General features: G+C 39.0%; 1 protein-coding gene and 1 pseudogene across 7 annotated transcripts in view; one reads left to right on the top strand and one right to left on the bottom strand.

Annotated features, from left to right (window-relative positions):
• The window catches only part of GRIA4 (glutamate ionotropic receptor AMPA type subunit 4), a 369,710-nt gene that overhangs the window by 13,130 nt on the left and 333,556 nt on the right, over window positions 1-23,024 (top strand). The window lies entirely within an intron of this gene.
• LOC118543079 (U4 spliceosomal RNA) lies at window positions 8,219-8,285 on the bottom strand (annotated as a pseudogene).

Here is a 23,024-nt window from a genome sequence, read left to right as displayed (position 1 = left end):
ATGGCACCTTGTTAAATGCATATCTGGTAGAAGGGAACTTCTAGGTCCTTATACCATGTGGTGTCTGCTGACAAAATATAGAAAACGCTGATACAATCCACTTTCAAAGTAGAAGAAAGCCCGTTCAGGAAGCCAGGTGAACTAGTAAGCACACTCAGGAGAATGCCATCTGTTCAGACACTGACTGCTTGTTTGCACTTCTTCACGTTCACGAAACCAGAACACAGGAGGCTGGAGTCAAGGGTGTAATGTTGGTCCTGCCAGTCCTTGATGATCTCCGTTGTACCTTCAGTAGTGAATTTCACAGTTTGCTACTTGCTCCAACCCTGCATTCCTCCCTCTTGGAAATTAGTCTACCCTTGGTTAAATTACCTAATTTTCAACAATGTACATAGTCTTTCCCAGGCAAGACTGAAAGGCATTTCACCACTTCTCTGCTCCAAAGCTTTAAATTAAGAGATTCTTTTTCTTCTGAGAAACATTCATGCTTCTTCCTTTCTTACTGGAAAACTTGTAAGTCAAAATGTTTGTCTTTTTCCTCTGATAACCAGGGAGCTCAATTCCATTTTTACTGTTCAGTTACATTACTCCCCAATTTAAACATTTTGCTTTGTTTTTATATCCTTGATTTTCCTATGATATAAATAATATATGATAGGCATATATTAAATATGGTATAAGCATGTTTTAGGTAAATATACCTTGTAAGACTATGCACATCATTTTAGGAGAGGAGCATAAGGACACAGGGGCTATAAATTTAAAAATCTAGTTGATGTCCCATTCAGTACAGAAGTTGGTCAGCTTTTGCTTGAATATTCACATTTCCTGTTTCATACTTTCTGTATTTTGTGTATGCTTTGGAAAATGATTTATACCAGGTGGGTAGATAGCTAGGTGGGTGGGTAGGTGGGTAGATGATCTGTTGGTCCAGTAGACTGCAGGTTCCTTGAGAACAAGGATGATAGCTTATTATACATCTGCTCCTGAGGGCCTGTCACAGTGCCTGGAACATTTCTGTTCCCTACTCAGTAATTGTTTGCTGATGGATTGTGGGAGGAAGGAGAGGAGAGAAGGAGGAGCTTCTTTCTTTTTCTTTTTTTTTTAAATTTCTTTCTTTATTCATTTGAGAGAGACAGAGTGAGTGAGAGCACAAGCAGGGGGAGTGGCAGAGGGAGAGGGAGAAGCAGACTCCCCCCTGAGCAGGGAGCCCGATGCGGGGCTCGATCCCAGGACCCTGGGATCATGACCTGAGCCGAAGGCAGACGCTTAACCGACTGAGCCACCCAGGCATCTCAGGAGTCTATTTCTTGTTTGAATATTTATAACAACTAATTCTTAGCCAGAACTGAATAACACAACACAAGTCTAGCTTTTCTGTGTGACTCAAACCCTTCACATTTTTAAAAAGCTTATCATATGTCCCCTTCACATTTTCCCAAGCTAAATATCATTTCCTATTTCTTAGACCTTTAACATCTAAGTTCTAGCATTCTGAATAGCCTCTGGATTTATCATAATTTCATTAAAATATATTGGCCTGAATTAACTCCATACTCCTGTTGTGATCTGTCCAGAACTAAACTCTACATTTTTGGCATTCATGGTCATGATCTGACATGAGCTAAGAGAGAATATTAATTCCAGTTATTTAGACATTCTACATATAAAGTATAGCCCCAAATTCTTTGGGTTTTAGTTAGTCAGTTACAACATGTTCGTGTTAAGTTCATGGTCAATTAAGACTTAACACTCTGCTTTTTTCCTTTTTTTCATATGAATTGCTATAAATTAGCCTCTCCATAATGCATTTTTAAAAATTCTAAATAAGGGGCACCTTGATGGTTCAGTTGGTTAAGCGTCTGGTTCTTGGTCTTGGCTCAGGTCATGATCTCAGGGTCCTAAGATAGAGCTCCGAATTGGGCTCCATGCACAGAGGGGCGTCTACTTGAGTTTCTCTCCCTCTGCCTCTCCCCACTCATGCTCTCTCTCTTTCTCTCAAATAAATAAATAAATCTTTTAAAAAAATAAAAATTCTAAATGAAAGATTTTACAGATACACTCTTAAATTTTAACTTGTTTGAAAACATCAAGACCATCTTGAATCTTAATTCAGTTTGCTATAAACTTTTAAATTCTCTGTGACTCTTTACTTTATGATTATCCTTATTAATGATTAAAATTAAGAGCAGGCTGTGATACGAGATAGATATAAGATGGTGCCAGGTCATGAACTAGTACCTTCTGGTATGTGTAGTCATTGGAATGTAAATTCTCTTAAAATAATTTATTTGATCAAATTTATCCACATTGTCCATGAAGATTGTCATTTCAGTTCATTTGCACTTTTTTAAACATTAAAACAAGCACACATTCAAACAAAAACAAACATACACAAATATTATGAAAATACCTCATGCGGTCATGTTGGATAAGGGATGATACATGCGTGTACACACAAAGACAAACATGTCTTTCATTCAGATTGAAAAGAATTGATGAAAGATATATAAGATAATTCACATTGGAATAAATAAATATAGTAAAGAAAATATAAAATATATTTAATCAAAGAAAATCAAATTAAAGTGAGCTGTAGTTTTGCATAATAAATTAGCTAATTTTGGTGGTAAAGATGAAGAGAGTTTTACATCATTCAAGGTGTCTGGGGTCTTTTAAATTGGTATAATTTGAAAATCAATTTGTCATAATTTATCAAAAAAAAAAAACTTTAAAAATTGTGAATCAGGGCACGTGGGTGGCCTAGTTGGTTAAGCCTCTGACTCTTGATTTTGGCTCAGGTCATGATCTCAGGGTCGTGAGATTGAGCCCCACGTTGGGCTCTCTACTGAGCTGGAGCCTACTTAAGATTTTCTCTCTCCTTTTCCCTCTGCCCCTCCCCACTTGTGTTTTCTCTCTCTCTCTCTCTCTCTCTCTCTCTCTCTCTCAAATAAATAAATAATAAGTAAATAAGTAAATAAAAATAAAAGTTGTGACTATTTTGAATTCACGAATACAGGAAAATCTCTAGTCATGAAAATGCTCATTAAAGCATTACTTAGTAATATTTAGTTGAGAAATGGTTGAATTACTTGAAGTCCAGGCAGACTGTTTAAGGCAGAATGTCAGTTATGAGAGTCCTCTGTCTGACTTGAGCCGACAGTTCTGAGTTCAAGAATTCTTCTCTTTGTACGTAGATACTTTCTCTGCTTTTTTTTTTTCTTTCTTTATGTTATTTTTTCTTACACAAGAGCTAGGGTCATAGTAAGAAAAAAAAAAAGTATTGTAGTCAGATGTAAAAAAAGATGTCCTCAACCTATAATAATGACTTACTTAGGAATTGATGGAACTAGCTGAAGGATTTTTAAAACTCATTAGTTGTTTAGAGGATCACAGATCTCCCAGTCCTGGCTGATAGCTGTGGTAAGGTAGGTTCCATGTTTGTCCTGGAGGAGTGTACCTCCAGACTCTGTGCAGGTATTTGGAAGTTCTAGTCAAGGGATGACGTGGGAAATCACTGTTTTTGCCCTAGCCCTTTCCCTATCCTCTTCCTCTTTCCTTTCATCCTCCCAAGCACAGAAGGTGTTGCGGGAAGATTAGGAAATTATGTGAAATCCACTTGAGATTCTGCCATGCTGTAAAGAGAGACCAAAATATTCCAGGCGGACAAAAGAGCATCATAGGAAAAAGTGTCAAGGTGTATGGACATCTCTGGGGAGTAGTAATGAGGTGGGCAAGTGGAGGCAAAGATGGGGGTGAGGGGGTCTGTGGAGTGGGAGGTTGAGGGGAGGGTCCAGATAGCTCTGTAGCATGGAAGCAGGGAGGAGCCTTGCACACTGCCTGGTGAGCTAGGATGAGCACTGTGGTTTTTATTCTGGGCCAGAAGACAGCAAGAACCATTTTAAGCAGTTTATGACATCATTGTATTTATGTTTTAGGAAGAATTCTAGCTGCACTGTTAATCATTCATGTATATAGCGAAACGCAGTTCCTTTCCCACACCCTACACACTAAGAAACCATTTCCTAGACAGGAAATGCTGTATTGCTACTTGAGTTGCTGTTCGTAGAACCCATTATTGTATGTAATTCTGCTATTTTCCATCGAGAACTGTTACTTCCAGCAAAAAATACTCAGCTTATCATCTCAACCATGTATATTCAGACTGCAAACCAAGTCTTTTATGATAATAGGCAGTTGGAAAAGAGCTGGTGTTTCTGGGAAGAAAAAAATGAACAAATAAACATCATTTATGATATGTATAAAGGCAATTAAATCTTCTTAAAGATCAGTATAGTTGCTGATGGAATAATGCATATCCCATTCCGGATTAAATTTCAGACTATCCCCCCTTGTTATTGCTCTTTGTTACTGCTCTTGGTAGAGGTTTATTTAATTCAGTTGGCTCAAATAACCATCTCTACTAAAATTGAGACTTGCCACTCAGTCACATAATGCAGAGTAGTAAGAACTGGTTTTTAAAAAGTGAGTTGAGAGGCGCCTGGGTGGCTCAGTTGGTTAAGCATCCAACTCTTGGTTTCGACTCAAGTCATGATCTTGGGGGTGTGGGATCGAGTCCTGAGTCAGGCTCTGCGCTCAGCATGGAATCTGATTGAGATTCTCCCTCTCCCTCTCTCTCTGCCCCTTCCCCTACTCCCCCCCACCAAAATAAATAAACCTAAAAATTTAAAAATAAAAATTAAAAAATTGAAAAGTGAGTTGAACAATTTTAAGACTAGAATAATAATTAGTGCAAGTGCGACTACATACGTATATATGGACAACATATATGCATACAGATATACACACAGAGCTTAACAAAGGAAAAAAGATAGTGAGACAGTCACATGTGTACTTTGTCAGGTAATGATTTTTTTCATTGCCTTCAAAGTAATGAATAATAAACTTTCAGGTACATATTTTTGCCCAATACTACTTATGAATTTATTTCTTTTTTGAAAATCAAATACTGTAAAAATAAGAATACAATGTGTGTGTGTGTATATACATATTTCAGAATAGTGTGTGTGTGTGTGTATGTGTGTGTATATATGTGTGTGTGTGTGTGTGTGTATATATATATATATATATCTCCTGTATTTCAGAACAGCTTTGTAAATGACTTTCTGTCTTGTTATATATACATACAGCATATACATTAGAATCTGCTGTATGCATATATAATAAACACACGCCCTTAGCATCTGATGCTTGTTGTTTTCACAAAATCTGATAATGATTATATGTCATGAAAATGTAAGTGACTGTGGAAATAAGCCTCATTTTACAGAAGTGATAAAATCACAGATTAGAAACCCGTGTGGATATTTTATTCAGAGGCAACTGTTGCTAATTTTTTTTTTTTTTAATTTTCAAAACAGCAATGTCTTCACCTCCCTTACACTTTATGTTTTGTTTTATTTCAAAGGGAAATTTTTCACTTAGTGTTAGTAAGAGTCCAGTGCTATTAAGTCATTGGACTGAAACCAGTGTGCTGTCTGTGAGGCAGAAGAGGGTATAACTACTGAACAACATGATTTAGAGACTTTTAGTATGTGGCCATATGTACGATAGAATGGTGACTGGGAAAAACATACGCTGTCTGTGATTACAATTTCATGAGAACCACACACATAGAAGACATTGAAGGAGACAATGCTGAAATGTAGTTAGTGATTATTTTTCTTTGGTGTTAGTGTACAGAATTATTATTTTTAATTTATTTTTCTGAGTTTTCTACATGTTTACAAAAAATATACATTTATGCTTCTCTGGTTAATAATATGTAAATAGAAGATAATGTAGTGGTCTTTCACTAAGTACTGAGTTTGCCTTGCTCTGTCCAGTTGGGCAGACAATCCAGGGAAATCGGTAGACATTTTAGCCAATACGGGCCTGGTTGTCAGAATATCATGTCCACTTAGCAGCTGCTGTGTTCGATCTCTTTGCTTATACCCTTTGATTATTTTTAAATGAAAATGTCAGCTTCAATTAATTAATTAAAAGTATTAAATTAAGTCATTATAGTTACCTACCATAGCACATTTCAAAGAGTCAGGGGAACAGTTGGTCACTATGAGCATGTTTCATTACCAATTGAAATATGAAACTTACCAAGTGTGATTGCATATATTAAGCTCAATTCCACAGAAAGGACCGTAGCTACATGTGTGAGCTGATGGCTCTCAGATATTGGTCAGTCCTTTCCGACTACCTTAGGCTGGTTTAGGCTCCACTTTGCTGTGATCCCATGGCATCCTGAGCTTACCTTGCTTGCTCTGTTATATAATCATTCTCCCTCTGGAATGTGACGTCCTGATTCCTGAGATGCCATTTTATTTGTGAACAAATCCATAGTGCTTGGCTTATGGCACGATGCCTAGCACATAAAAGCACTGTACTGATACCCACTGAATGTACGGATATGAGAATGGAGGGTTTTTTTTTTTTAAGATTTTATTTATTTATTAGAGAGAGCAAGAGTGAGAGAACATGAGCAGGGGGAGGGGCAGAGGGAGAAGGAGAAGCAGACTCCCTGCTAAGGAGGGAGCCTGACCCCAGGGTCCTGGGATCATGACCTGAGCAGATGCTTAACCAACTGAGCCACCCAGGCACACCCCAAAATAAGTCTTTTTAAACATTTTTATGTGCTTCTTTTAATTTCTTTTTATGAATTTGTGTATAGTTAATTCAATAAATACTTGATTAGCCATTTAATAGGCCTGAACCATTAACCTAGGAACAATGATTCATTCTTTACCCAGATTTTCTTTTTTTTTAAATTTTATTTATTTATGTGAGAGAGAGAGACACACACACAGAGCATGAGTGGGGCGGGGGGAAGAGCAGAAGGAAAGGGAGAAGCAGACTCCCTGCTGAGCAGGGAGCCCAACGCTAGGCTCAATCCCAGGACCCCAGGATCACAAGCTGAGCTGAAGGCAGACGCCTAATCAGCTGAGCCACCTAGGCACCCCTGGAGTGATTTTCTTTATTTTAATTTTTTTTTAATTTTAATTTCAGTGTAATTCACAATGTTATCTTAGTTTCAGGTGTGCAATATAGTGATTCACCAATCCTATGTATTACTCACAGCTCATCAAGATAAGTGTACTCTTCTTTTTTTTTAATTTTAATTCCAGTATAGTTAGCATACAGTGTTAGGAGAATGGAGGGATTTTTAATTGATGGTTAGATATTAGCATTTTAATTCAATATTTTGAGCATCCATTTAAGGAATTATGGCAGACTCTGTTTTAGTAACTGTGGGAACTATAAAAAATTGAAAAACTGTTCTTTATGGACTTTTCCATACAAGTAGGTGACTGGTCAAGAACTGTAAGGATTATCACTCGTTAAAACACATTGCGTTCAGGAGGTGGAGGCTAAGAGTCCTGGACTGAGAGTGTCCAGGTGAGAGTGGAGAGCTGTACAAGCTGCTCTGCGTCCTCCTTCCAAGTTCACGGGTCTCCTGAGCACGGCTTCACTGGACCACCGACAGAGCCAGCATGCTGCCCCCGGAAAGGGCTATCCCAGCTCTCCACTGAAAATTCTGATCCAGGCAGCAACAGTGCATTCTCATTTCTACCCCTAACCTCCTGCTTTGCACAGCACTAGACCCACTGAAGTCTTCTCACTTCTGCTCTGTTTCAAAAGCAATTTTTGTGTGTCTAGTGTGCCAAGCAGTTTTCCACTCCAGGGACATAGGCCTCTTTGCTTCCAAGTAGCACATAGTCCAGTGATGACCACTGAAAGTCTCAACACAGTGTGACAAATGCTGTGATTACACTGGAACCCTGCCTTCATTAGTGTATGTATAATGTACCTCAAAAGGCATTTCCTCTTTTCTCTCCTCATGGGTCAGAGAGATAGTTTGAACAACTCTTACAGGGCCAAGATAATGGACTAAAGAAAAGGGCTCTTTTACCCAGACTCATTTCATTAATGAAGTAAGATTGGATTGATTTACTTAGATGCTGGAATTTATATGGAAAGAGTAAAACCAAATCTTTGTCTACCCCAGGTATACTCAAAACACTTGAATCTGTTGGGGCGTCTGGGTGGCTCAGTCAGTTAAGCATCTGACTCTTGATTTCAGCTCAGGTCAGGATCTCAGGGTCGTGGGATCGAGCCTGGCATTGGGATCGATGCTCAGGGGAGTCCGCTTGGGATTCTCTCTCCCTCTGCCTCCACCCCTCCCCCCACGCATGCTCTCTCTGTCTCTCAAATAGCAATAATCGCGCCTCGGATACACCTCATTGGCTGCGATACTGCCACTGCGCAAAGCTCTCTGTCTCTCAAATAAATAGATAAATAAAATCCTTTAAAACAAGCAAGCCTGTGAGCCTGCACCACCCATATTGTCTCAGCTCCTCATCACTGCCATGTTGTATATTCCTCCAGTATCTATACATGTTTGCTGCCAAGTCATTCTGCCCTTGTTAATACGCAGCTTTGTAAGTGTCCACTTGTCACCTTAATTGAATGTTTTTGACAGCTGTCTTGCCTCCTGCTTTGTGCTGCGCATATTATTGGAAAGAAATATTAGATGTGATATTGGACCGTAAAAAGCTGATAATCTTCTGGAAAGGCAGAAGTAACTTAATATGAAACAAGGGAATAAGTAGGCATTACATTAGAAGGGACTGTGTATCGCATAATTGCCAAGGAAGGAATATCGGGAGAGACCAGACTTTATAAACAGTAACCTTAGTAAGGTGGAATTTAATCTTGTCATAAAAGGAATGAGGAAGAAAAGGAGAGGCATACAGGAGGGTTGAAGGGAGTGAGCACAGGCTGAGCTGCAGGAGGGCGGGATGGCACAGGACAGTCTCTCGCTGGCTCCGAGGGGAGCTGGGGGGACGGGGCAGGGAAGGGGTGGCTTATAAATCAGGACTTTAGGAGCAGAGACAAGAATCTGACAACAGGAAAGGTTTGGGCAGGGGACTGGTGTTATGAAAAGGGGAATGCCAGGACTATCCCTCGGGCATGGGCACGCAGCATCAACTGAGAAGATAAAGAAGGTAGACACAAGAATGTAAAATGAGCCAAACTAAAGACTCACTCATCGGTCATCAGCCCTCACCGTTCTGGATTCTCTTGAGTCTATACTTTTAACTGATGTCCCATCTTCTCTTCTCAGAAGGTCTCTGGGCATGTCTCTCTATTTCTGTGTCTCACTCTCCAACCCGTGCTCTTTCACTTATACTCAGAGGCCACAGCACTGCTCTTTCCATCTGGAGAAACACTCGCATCCTTTCCTTCCATCAGTGTAAGGAGAGCTTCCAGAGGCTCTGGAGCTCAGCCTGGATCCAATGCCCACTATGTTGCTCAAAAACTATGTGAATTTTTTAAGTTTATCAACTTCATTGTGTTTCAGGAGTCTAAATTATAAATGGGTGGGGGAACCCTTACCCTGTTTTTAATTAGAAACAGATTAAAAGTGCATTAAAATACATTGTATGAAGTGTTTAAGTCCTCTTAGGGTTAGTGTAACCAGTCATCCCTGAAATAATACCATGTATCATTCACTCAGCCTCCTGTGCACAAGATGAGCAGACCCGTGGTTAAAGGTGGTGAAGGAGAAGGGTCTCCAGGATCATAACTAAGAGGATGGAAACTGTGCTAATAAGTAGCATATGAAATGCAGGTGGAATAAAAGGCCCAGAGCAATTTTATGCATTTTGGAGCTAATTGAGTTAGAAATTCTTGTCTGATGGAGGAGTTCTGTATGCAGTTGAATATTCAAGTAGCTGTAGAAAGATCTGGGATAATTATATGGGTTTTGGAATTACCTGCATGTAGGTGAGAGTTAAAACCGTAAACAAGGAGATTCCTGAAATGTATCCAGTTAGCATTAAACAAAATCAGGATTTCTGAGGAAGGTCAGCAACACAAGAAGAAAGATACACACTGTGTCTGGTCCACAAAACTTTAACAAATTAATTTGTTTCCAACTGAAAAGTCAGTAGATTGTACATAAAATTTTGGATTTCTGACCTCTCTGGAAAATTACAAAACCCTTATTACAATGAATCAGAATGTCCTCATGGCAACGGTTGACTGGAGCTTAGGAAGTGGCCCCCAGTTAAAGAAGCTCTGTTCTCTCTAGTTGGGTCTCAGAAACCCTGAGACCTACTGCCCATGTATTTATATCCCATCTAGGCCTTGCAGACATTTGACTTTGTGGCCCCTGAGAAGAACAAGCGAAGAGCAGTTTCTCAGTTGCCATGAAAGGATACACACCCATGGCATGTGCTTCAGATCAGCACGGCAGCACGAACTGAAGTGTCCTTGATAAGGGCGGAGACTTCGGCCCAAAGATCATGTGATCAGGCGGTCTCTCCAGCACCTCAGCTCCTTGAGGGTGGTTCTCCTGTGGGGTGCTATGTTGTATTTTCTATATCACGGGAAATATTGGTTGCATCTGTGCCCAATAATGACTAAATGACCTTAGTTTTAATGTGTGCAATTTAAATAGAGGAACTTTACTATTCCATTATATGGATTTCTGTTTGAAATGACCTTTAAACTCAAAATTCCTTTTCTTAAAAATGTACCTGCTTTTTTTTTTTTTTTTAATGACAATATTGCCATTTCTTAGATGTTTTATTGCTTGGTGTTTAGTGCTCTTGAAAATGGTTTCTGCCACTTCCTAGACATCATGGCCTGAGGCAGGTTTCTGAACTCCCCTGAGCCTCCGTGTCCCTGATCTGCAAAACAGGGACTGTAGTAGGAACCTGAAGGGCACGCCGTGAGTCTTGAGGGAGATCTTTACTGCAGGGTGCCTGGCATAAAGCCTGCGCATGCGTTGACCCAACCATGGCTGTGACAACTTTGCCCCTTGCCCAGGGCCCCTGAGCCGGAAAGTGGGCTCATACCCACACCTTCCAAGTCCAGACTCCATATGCTGTTGTCCCTATTTCACCAAAGATTACTTATACATGCTTAAGAGTTGCTGCTATTTAGTATCTCTGATTCTGACAGCCCCCAAATGTCCCTGGTTTCCCCTGTGGGCTTATTATGTAATGTATGGGAAATTCTCTTTTGGACTGGCTGCATGATTCTGAAAATAAAACATTGTCAGTTATATTCTAGGTATGGAGGAATGTCAGAAAATTTTTTGAAAGTTCATTAGAAGGTAAAATCTACAGAGCTTGCCCTGATATTTTATTAAATGATTTTTGGGTGTGTACTTTTGGGGTGGACCTTGACAAATATAGAAAACTTTGTCTACATACCTATGATAATAAGACCTCATATATGTGTAGTACTTCACAGTGTTTCAGAAATGAGGCATTGGGGGGCGCCTGGGTGGCTCAGTCGTTAAGCGTCTGCCTTCAGCTCAGGTCATGATCCCAGGGTCCTGGGATCGAGCCCCGCATTGGGCTCCCTGCTCGGCGGGAAGCCTGCTTCTCCCTCTCCTGCTCCCCCTGCTTGTGTTCCCTCTCTCGCTGTGTCTCTCTCTGTCAAATAAATAAATAAAATCTTTAAAAAAAAAAAAAAAAGAAATGAGGCATTGGGGCGCCTGGGTGGCTCAGTTGGTTAAGTGTTCAACTCTTGATTTCAGCTCAGGTCATGATCTCAGGGTCATGAGATCAAACCCCATGTGGGGCTCTGCGCTGCTGGGCATGGGGCCTGCTTGAGATTCTCTCTCTCCCTCTTCCTCTCCCCCTTCCCCCATTCACGCTCACTCTGTTTCTCAAAAATACATGTATATGTGTGTATGATATGTATATGTATATATGATATATATAATGTTATATATATTATATATACATTGATATATGTTGATATATATTGATAATTGATATATATTGATAAATGATATATATCATATATGTATATGATATATATGATGAGGCATTGAGAAATTAGTTGATATATAGGGCTTCTGACAAGTATATTGACAGTTAAAACTGCAACTTGCATCTTTTTCTTAAATATTCACGGTCAAATATAGGAGTCTTATATTTAAATACTCTCTAAAATAATGATATCAGAGACTTAGAAAATAAATTATCTTTAATTTTCTTTAGAACCCAAAATAGAACTGGGGGAATTAACCTCTCCCTAGGAAATTAACTGCTTAAAAGTAAACTAAAATGTCAGTATTTGAATTAAACCATGCAAAGAACGTTTAGTGTACATGTACAATTTGTGACTTGGAAGCAAAAGCCAGTATTTGAAGGGGAAAGGCAGTGTAAAGACCTGTCATAGGGCTGATAAATGACGGCCCCGCAGTAAGTGTCAAGTGCAAGAACGTACATTAAAAATTTCATTGCTTTTACTTTAGGAGGAAAGGCTAGGTAAATTGAACTAGGAATTGTGGAAATTACATTTTTTGACAAAGGAAAATACTGTGAAGGACATTGTAAAATTTCCGTGGGAATCGCAGGGGTGAGTCTCGTCCTGGCTTCGTGCCCTTTCACAGATCGCTGGTGGCTCGAGCGGAGGCTGCGCGGTGTCGCCTGGCCGGGCCACGCGCCATTGCCATAGAGCTTGCCAGCCACGTGGTCCCCTGCAGCGACCCTCACCGTCACGCACAGGAAACCGTGCCATGGCCATGGGGAGACGTTGGCCTTGCCTTACTTACGAACTAATTCTCACACTTTTACTTACAGCTTAGCTATCACAGTAAACTAACCCTATTTACATAAACTGTTCTCCATAAACTCAAATCTTGAGGAAAAAAAAAACTAGCATGTACTCAGGGTGGGTTAGAGAAGCAGGGGTCTGTGGTGCTGACTTGGAGCATCGTCTACAGACCTCAGAGCTGAGTGTCCTCGTCCCCCCCTGGGCAGCTCGGCCTCACGCGTGTGCGGGAAAGCTCCAAACACTGGCTTTTAACGACCAAGTGTATTTGTAATCTATTAAAAGCAAAGCAGACGATTTAAGAATACAAACAGAGCAGCTTCCCAATGAAGAGGATAAAACACAAATACCTTCTTCTCGCTCTTCATCAGTTCGGTTGTTATTAGGTGATCCCCCTCATGGAATGTCTCATAGTATAAAACGTTCATGTTTATTAAAGACGGATAATGTTCATGAAATGGACATTTTAAGGCAACAAGGAACACCATTTGTGAACATGTGGATAGTATAATGTCCTGTTTCCCAAATAATTTCTTGCTCTTTTCATTTTATCTCTCAAGAATGCTTTGCCATTTTACATTTTGTTCAAGATCAGCCTCTTTTCAACTTCAGGTGACTTTTTATTCAGAGTCTCATTTACTTTCCTTACCCCACCTGACACCCATACCAAATCAAAACCTCCTCTATGTTCATCCTTTCTCTTAGATACAATGCACAGGGACCTGCACACTGTCAGGGCTGACATGGTAAAGCCTGTCCCCTCCACTTTCCCTAGCAGCCCCCGGCTTCCCGAACCCATAGTCTATAAAGTCTAGCCTCATTTAGTGTGTGCCATATGGTGATGCTTCCCCACGGTTGTGACAATGTCATTGTAAACATATGCCTTGGAAAAGGATGCTTATTTAATCCATGAGCTCTTTGCAAAGAGAAATCTTAAAACAATGACACGGGATGACAGTTATCTCTCAACGGTGATTCGTTTCAAGTAAACCGCCGAGATGCTCAGGTCTAAGTGCACTTGTCTAGAATTGAATCAGTGCTCTATCTGTCATGACTGCGAAGCCACGCGGTTCCCCTCAGTGTGATGTGTTTGGATTTGACCACACAGCCGTTTGGTTTCTTGACTTTTCAGTTGGTTATCATAGGACAGTGGCCTCAGCATGTATTTACTATAAAATGGCGGTATGATTTTTTTTTTTTAATCTAAAATCTTAAGTATAGAGATAGAGAAGAATTTAGAACATTTTTAAGATTAAAACTCTACAAAATGCTGTTTAATTTTGGTATTTGTACTCCACATTATTGTTGAGAATATCATCAACCATTTGAAGATATTTCCCATGAAACTAGATCATCTTAATGGTACGACGTATGAATAGAAGCTTTGTGGCCCTTAACACTAGAAATGGAAATACATAATTAATTTTAGTGCATTTCATGATATTAACAATAGAATGCAATGCCTCTCACATTTAAACAATCCTTTTGCTTACAACAGTATTATATAAAATTTTATTGAAATTTCTATTTTAAAAGTAATGCTTTTAAATTGGATTGAATTTCTCTGGGGACTAGGAATCCCTGGATTTTGTGTATATTATGTAACATGAATCATGTCAAAAAACATTTGCATTTGTTAACACAATTATTTATAAATATTTACTGAATATGTATATAATGCATCATACTGTCCTAGGCACTATCAAGGATTTAAAGAAAAGCCAGATAAATGCTCTGCCCTCATCAAGTTTTAAGTCTACAAGGAGGGATACATGTACATAGATGGCCATTCTACTAGATGCTGGTGGATGCCACAATGTGCCTTGCAGCTCCTAAGGATGGAAAAGTTCCTAGCCAGGAACATATGGCATTACATCTTAAACCTAGGCAGATATTTTAATAACTTGTGTTTGACAGTCATTATAGCATATTGTTATTCTACAAGATAGGTTAAAAAAAATGCAATTTGATATGATGATTCTTAAAACCTAACCCATGTGATGGGCACCAACCTGGGTGGCTCAGCTGGTTAAGTGTCTGCCTTCTGCTCAGGTCATATCTTGGGATCCTGGGATGGTAGAGCCCCACGTCAGGCTCCCTGCTCAGTGGGGAGTCTGCTTCTCCCTCTGCCTGTGAGCCTCCCCCAGCTCTCACTCTCTCAAATAAATAAATAATATCTTAAAAAAAAAAAAACTAACCCCTATGAGAATGATCATGAAGGAAGATGGTTCATCACCAGTGAAGTACTGGTTGCAATTCACATGGACATCTGAGATTCTGAATGCTTACAGTGGTGTATTTTTGCTACCCAGATGTCACATAAGTTTGAACTCATTTCACTGAGCACCTGATAGATGATATAGGTTGCTTGTTTCTGAGAGAACTAGAGTGGTCTTATGCAGGAGTGAAAGTGTGAAGCTCTTCCCCCAAAGCAATGCTGAGGCTTGCTTCGGAGCAGGAACGGAAGCCGTGCGATATTGGGGGTAATTAATACGCCACCAAAGGCCGCAGGGCGGTCATGCTGACGGGACAGCAGGAGCCGTGGAGGAAGAGCCAGGTCAGGAACTTTGTGATCCCTGTGGGCTCAGGGCCAGGGCTGTCCACACACACGCCCGAGCAGCAGGCCGTGTCTGCAGCTTCCCTGAATCGGCCAAACACCTGTTGCTCTAAATCATCCTATTTAATTCCATAAATAACACACAGTCATTTTTAAACATATATGATAAGTTCAGAGTAACAATATTATCAAATAGTTTTTCAGGAATCTGCACCTTAGAGGATGGGTTTTTTTCTCCATATTTTCTTGATGCATATCATCAGTTCCCCTTTTTAAATAGTATCTGGATTATTTAGCCTGTCTTTTTTTTTTTTTTTTTTTTAAAGATTTTATTTATTTATTTGACAGAGAGAGAGAGATAGCGAGAGAGGGAACACAAGCAGGGGGAGGGGGAGAGGGAGAAGCAGGCTTCCCGCGGAGCAGGGAGCCCGATGCGGGGCTCGATCCCAGGACCCTGGGATCATGACCTGAGCCGAAGGCAGACGCTTAACGACTGAGCCACCCAGGCGCCCTAGCCTGTCTTTTTATTAAACATCACTCATTCTTCATTTACCCGATTACTTCGAAGTCTCTTTGTTGATCTCTGACTTTCACACTGTCACCTCCGTGGATCTCTTAAGTTCATATTCTTCTTTCGCCGTACCTCTGCCCTGTGAGGGGATTGCTTTCTCTCTTTACCCGTCTTTCTGTAGGTTATTAAAACTCACTCTCTTCTTTTTCTTTCTCTGACGTTCCCAGAATAACATTCATCATTCCTTTCCCTTCTTGATCACCTTTTACCTTGTTTGTCAGTGAAGTGGCCCACTTATCCTTTCTGTTCCCTGTTCTCAGTTTGCAAATCAGCATAGTGCACGTAGTAGTTAATTAGCAAGTATTTACATAAATACTCAATATTCCACGAACGTGTCTGCATTTTCTCTGAAAACAATAAACCAGCGAGAAATCAAACAAATCACCATAAATAAAGCAGGAAGTGCATCTTGGCTCCCTCTTACTTGGAAAGGGAGTACTTACTGAATCACACTAACTCCCTGGGGAGAAGGGAATATTTATGCTATGCCAACCCTAATTCAGTGTTCATTCTCTTCTCACTCCCGAATCCAGCACTTGTGCATTCATTAAGTCCACTGATTTCACTTTTGAAGAAAAGTTAAAAAAAAAAGTTTACTAAGGGGATGAGTACCTGAACAAGTACAGAATATGTTTTCAATATTTGATTTAAGCAGACATTATTCGTTTCATGGATGAAGTATACTTATGGCAATGTTTGAGCAGTAGTTGTGGAAGGGACCCCAGGCCTCTGGCCCCATGAGGATTTCAGCACCACAGTCCTGCACCTCCCGTGGGGCCAGCCTCAGTCTTTTCTGGGCTTTATAGTATTTATGATAGTAAGTTCAAAGAGTCTTAATCTTAGAAAAGTTGAGGACATCTTAAACATTCAATATATTTTACTTCAAAATCATAGTGTATGTTTTTAATTTATAATGGTAATGCCATTGTATTATTATTCACATTTAAACTATAACCATGATCATCATAGGCTGTTAAACTGAAAGGTACCTATAAATCAGGTAGTTCCTGTCACCGAAAAAGGTAAAGGGCTCTCCTAAATTCACACCGTGCCCTTCTGATACAGCTGGGGCTATGAATCCACATCTCCTTAATCTGAAGCCAAACTTCTACTGCTCCATAGTAACCTTGCTAATACAAAGAGAGCAAAGGATCATAGAGTTTGAAGAAAGCAATCAAGATGATGTTTTCCACATAATCTTCAGTTTACAGACTGCATCTTAATTTTCACTTAAATATGAAAAAGAAAACGAGTACACGTTTCCTATATCCTCATACTACTTACATCTCACGCGGGGGGTGCCATCACTTGCTAAATTCCATTACCAGGTACTACGGGTATTAAAAATGTTTAGCATTTCATAGAGATTAAAAAAAAAATCAGGGGCACCTGGGGGGCTCAGTCGGTTAAGTGTCTGCCTTGGGCTCAGGTCATGATCTCGGGGTCCTGGGATCGAGCCCCGTGTCTAGCTCCCTGCTCAGCGGGGAGCCTGCTTCTCCTCCTCCCTGCTTGTGCTGTCACTCTTTCTGTCTCTCTCTCAAATAAATAAATTCTTTAAAAAGATCATTAGAATTATTGCAATAAATGATTAATGAAGAATATAGGTAGATAATTTTTTATTATTTTGAGAGCATCAACATTTATATTAATCAAATAACTACATTTTAGCTTTTCAGAAATAATCTGGGGTTTATTTCTGACCAAGAGTTTGATGGAGATGTTTCCCTAACGTTCAGAAAAAGAAAGTAAAGAGAAGACATTTTCTGAGTTAAGAAGTCGGGTGTTTCATAATAATTTCAAACCCACAAAAATGAAAAAAAATATTTTTCCTTGTATTCTGTGAATTCCTTACCAACACGTTCACACCTGTTGCTTTATTTTGACAAACCTTTCTAATTACCCCGGTAATGTGCCTGTAACAGGCAATTCGAAAACTACAGTTATAACAAACAGAACAATTAAAAGCACAGTAATCTTACTACCAAATAATAAAAATGTACATACTGGTTTTACTTATTTTAAAAATATTCATAATATTTATTGTGTTATTTAGGATTAACATTTTATTTTAGGCATTATCCCAATAAATATTATTCAGAAATACTATTTTAATGACCACATAATAATTTAGTTTATGGACGATCATTTATTTAGTGATTTTGTTTTTAAATGTTTAATTTTTTTCTAGTATTTAATAATTATAAGTAACACTTTGACCATATTTCTACTTATTTCCTTTGGGTATGTTTCCATCCATAACTGGAAGCCTGTACCTCTCCCTCCCCTTCATCCACTTGGCTCATCCTCTGACCTCTCTTCCCTCTGGCAGCCATCAGTTTGTTCTCTGTATTTATGGGTCTGTTTCTGCTTTTTGTTTGTTCATTTATTTTGCATTTTTAGATTCCATATATAAGTGAAACCATATGGCATTTGTTTTTCTCTATCTGACTTACTTTACTTAGCATAATACCTTCTAGGCCCATCCATGTTGTTGCAAATGACAAGATCTCATTCTTTTTATGACTGAGTAATAATCCATTGTGTGTGTGTGTGTGTGTGTGTGTGTGTGTATATATATACATATACATATATGTACATCTGCCTATATACACACACACACACACACACACACCACATCTTCTTCATCCACTCATCAGTTGATGGACACTTGGGCTGCTAACACATCCTAGCTGTTATAAGTAATGCTGCAATAAACATAAGAGTGCATGTATCTTTTCAAATTAGTGTTTTTGTTTCCTTTGGGTAAGTACCTGGTAGAATTACTAGATTGTATGGTATTTCTATTTTTAATTTTTTGAGAAACCTCCATACTGTTGGAGCATGCATATTGTAAAAGTTCTCAATATATACTGTGAAATTGCTTTCTGCATAAACATACATGGCTCTCAGTGTGTGCTGATGCTCTTTTCATCACAATGTATATTAATTTCTTCTCAGTTAGGTAGATGACTAGTGATAGCTAATTATTTTCATTTTGTTTTGCTTTCTCTAATATATTTCTTAAAATTACATTTCTTTTGCTTAATTTTTACTTTTCTATTCATTTAACATGTAAAAATAAATTAGATTAAATTGATGTTTTGAAGCTTCAAACAGAGCATGTTTTATAACATTATTCTTATCCTAATTACTATTTTTATGTCAAATCACTATGTTTAGAATCATGGAGCATTGCCTTATAAGTTTTTAATAAGCACTTCCGAAAGTTTACAAGAGTATTTCCCTGATATCTGTCATGATAACATTGACGAAAGTAAAAGTAGAATAAAACAGAACTTTGATTTATCATTTAAGTCTAGAACTTTATTAACATTTAATGAGTAAGTGATATAGAATAATTATTCCCTATGTTTAATACAATTCTGAAATTAGTAACTATATTAACTTTCTATCTGAGAATTATAGAATTTAGATCTAGCAGTTTAACCTAAATTGTTCTATAATATTAGCCTTTTTCTCTCAACTCACCTTAGCCATTATTCTCCCTTCTGATGTTACTTTCCAGCTCAGTCTGGTCACTGATGTTCATTATAGCAGTTACTTGAGCAGAAAATTGAGAAGAATTTTTCTGCTTAATGACTCAGCTAAGACTAGTATAGGGAGCGTTTAAATGGCAACAGACTTGGCAGGAAATACATCTCTGATTTGGGGTTTTGTTTTTTTTTTTAATTTCCAAAGAATCCTTGAGTATAACAAGATCGATCATATCTCACAAACATAGGTGCTACCATGTAATATCATTTTGTGTCACTCGCACTTTGGTCATGTGATTCCCGAGGGCCCCATGCTGATGTCACTCACCAGTTTTAATTCAGCCCATGTCAGGTTAGTCTCCTGTCTGTCCATGCTTCAGTACCTTGTGGCAGGAGAAGTTCTCCAGTCCATGTTGTGTTACTAGGCCACCAAGCAGTGTTGCCTGTAGTCTCTCTATTTCAAGGCAGAAAACTGCTCTCTACAACCTTCTGTGCTCTCACAGGAGCTCACATTTGAGCAAGGAGGAGTAGCGGCCGGCAAGCTGAGAACACAGTGGCGTTAAACTAAGTCACCCGTCTCTCTTGATGGAAACCCGTTATTCATGAAACTACCTGTGCACTTCAGCTCTGTTAAACATTAGAGTGACTTGGATCCATGTAGTTGGGTCACATCTAACACTCCTTGGAATGTTAAAGGGTGACCTTGGTTCCTAAGTGGGAGCCTAAACCTTGACTCATGTGAAGCCTCAAAGGTACTTAACTAGTATATACTATCAACTTCTTAATTTTTATGCAAAATTTCCAAAATTGTATGGCCCTGGAAGCCCTTTGTACCTGTTTACCCCCTCCTCCAAAGTTCTAGAAAAAAAGAAAAAAACCCAAAAACCCCAGATGTGTCTAAATCGATCAAGACTGTACGTCCTAGGTGTTGAGGTTGGGCTTTCTGTTGGACATACTAAGTTTGTATAATATCGTTGAATAAGATGCATCTAGCTTACTATCTTGTAATCCTGATGCAAAGCCACACATTTTATAACTATTCAGGTAATTTGCTTGAATTAAAGTACAACATCGTATATTTCTTCCTCTGATTTTTGTTTTGGATATATGTCACATTTCAATGCAATATGTTTGCCATATTCACCATGTTACCTGCTTCTTGCTTTCTGAAAATATGGTGGTCAACATTCAGGGTGGTTCAACATTCATCCATCTTGAATAGGAACATGAACAAAGCTAAGATCCTATAGGATTCTTGACAAACTCTTCCCTTTAAGAAAGTTGACCTCTTTCAACTGCCAGCACATCTAGGCACAGTTATTTCACCAGTTAGAAAGCTCTTGTCTCTTCTGTTTTGATTCCATGTTTCCTTATGGTTTATTCAGGAACTTTCAAGATGTGCTGCCATATGCTTTACTGAGGTACTGATGTCCTAGGTGCTCCTCATTTACCTGGTTTCCTCCAGTGATAGTGGCGGGAGTCATCCTCATCCTAGTATCATCGTCGTCATAGTGCTCATACTAATGGCAGCCATAGGAGTGGAAACCACAGTATGTTAGATGCAACTATTTCAGCCACCGTTTAACTGAGTCACTGATATGGTTGTATCAGATACAGAAATAAGTATGTGAAGAGCTCCGCACGTAAAGATTTTCAAAGGAAATTACTGAGAAGCTGGTTTTAGAACTACTCACCTACTTCAGGGAGAGGAAAAGAGATTATGATGAGAAGAGATGCCTGAGATTTGTTTTGGAGGAAACGACTGCCATGCTGCGAGATCCCATGTCCCCCACTTGTCCCTCAGAGCTCCATCAAGCTTGCTGGTCTCTAATGGTTGAGTCTAACTTTTTATCCTTTTAGAACATCAAAATCTTATTCGCATCATTGAGAAGGCTATTTCCAGGAAATATGTTAAGAGCACATTGGGATAAGAGAAATTTAAGGTAAAGACATTTTATTTATGCTGACTGTTGGAAACTGGCAGCCACTACGCCCTGAATCATATGTTACGGGCAGTAATTTTCCTAGGTGAAGAGAGGGAATGCTGGCCTCGGTCTCTGTCCTAGTGGATCAGTAGCAAGGTGTGGTGAGTGAGAAGTGGGTCATTGTTCCTAGAGGCCCTCTTAACAAGCCCTAAGTAGATGTGGGGTGTGAGGCTTAAGCTGTGGTGGCCCCCAGGGGAAATGAACTCCCAGCTGAAGACCGACCCCCCACCACCAGCCCAAGAGTTTCTGCTGCAGCAGGGCCGAGGGAAAGAGGGTGGCCAATTGGAAGAACTGGACTGCAGCAAGCCCACCTCACACACTCTTTTCAGCACCTGAGTAACTCACGGAAGCTCCCCGTTCAAAGAATAAGAAGATGGCAACAGCATCCATTTAAACAGGATAGGAAAACAAAAGACAACATTATTTCAGGACCAATCACAGGAATGGATGGAACTGCCTAGATTCAGAGGTGAAAAGCATAAAAAAAAAAAAAGCAGTGAAGAGTATCATGGTGATGCTGTGGAATTTCTCTTAAAAATGATGAAAAGGAATATAGCATGAAAAATACTAGTAAGGAGTATGCATTTAAATGTGTATCCTAAGAAATTGAGGGGAGGCGGGAGCAGGTTTTTGAACTTGTAAGAAAATTAAAGAGACCATGAGTTCTATGAAATGAATCAAAGGAATAAAGAAAGAAGAAACCTCGAAAGATTACAAGGAGCTGGCAAAATCGAGGCAAGCATTTGATGAGAAAAGTGAAATCATTTCAAAATCCAAACCTGCATTAGCAATATCAATGAGTAGAATTAGCATTTTTTAAAAAGCCAAGTAAAATATCAGGAGGATAGAAGAGAAAATAGCACCCAGTGTAGAGCTACAGAACCAGAACCCAGGTAAGGAGAGATTAGATGTTCTAGCTATTGAACATAATGTTGGTCAAATATATAAATAATTACCACTTCTGAAGAAAGGAAAACTGGAGCAGAAGAAAATGCAAAAATGAATACAAGAAGGCTTATCTGGAATAACATTCACTTGAAGCTCTGTACAGAAAGAACTTTTTATATTCTAAGAAAATGTATTTCAATAAACAAAGTTTTATCAAATCCTTAAACTTGGTAGGAAACATGTTATTGAAAAGTCTGGAGGTAGATATAATTATTTAAATAACAATTAGTCATGAAGCTCTAATTATTGTTGAGAAATGGAAGCAGGTGTAATTCTTGAAAGAAAGTAGAAAAATGTTACATTGAATGTAATTCACTGTTACAAAAAAAAAAAAACAAAAAAAAACAAAAAACCAATACATCACCAAAAAAGGACACTAGCGAGTAAGTAGACAGTGGAGTGAGGTGTGCTCACAGACACTGTAAATGGCTGAAATCCATGCATTGAGAAACAGCCATGTGGTTTAGGGGCAGAAAGATGACCCCTACTTCCTTTCCCCTCCACATTACCAGTGGGGAAAAGGCTAAAGCATACATAAGCCATGTCACAAGTGATAGAACATAGAGGACATATTAAGGAAATTGGAGAAATAAAAAAATATAAAATAAGATGAAAAATTGGACGTTTCTGTTCTAATAATAAAATTTGTTATTTCTCGATTATTAAAAATGTTTCTTATATTGCATAAAAACAGTATTTTGTGCCCCAAAGAGGACAAACGGTCTTCTTAAAGAGAGTTTAAAATGAAATATTTGCAAAGATATCAGGGAATGCAGAAACTAGCCAGGAAAGGAGGGAGGAAGAGGAAGACAGACTGGAGAGAGAAGGAGGGAGGGTAGAAAGGAGAAAAGGAGGAAATTGCAATAAGAAGAGCTAAG

This window comes from Halichoerus grypus, chromosome 11 (genome assembly GCF_964656455.1).
Source record: "Halichoerus grypus chromosome 11, mHalGry1.hap1.1, whole genome shotgun sequence".
NCBI classification, from domain to species: Eukaryota; Metazoa; Chordata; class Mammalia; order Carnivora; family Phocidae; genus Halichoerus; species Halichoerus grypus.
The sequence above is the reverse complement of the archived record's forward strand: the minus strand, read 5'-3'. Positions and strand labels throughout refer to the sequence as shown.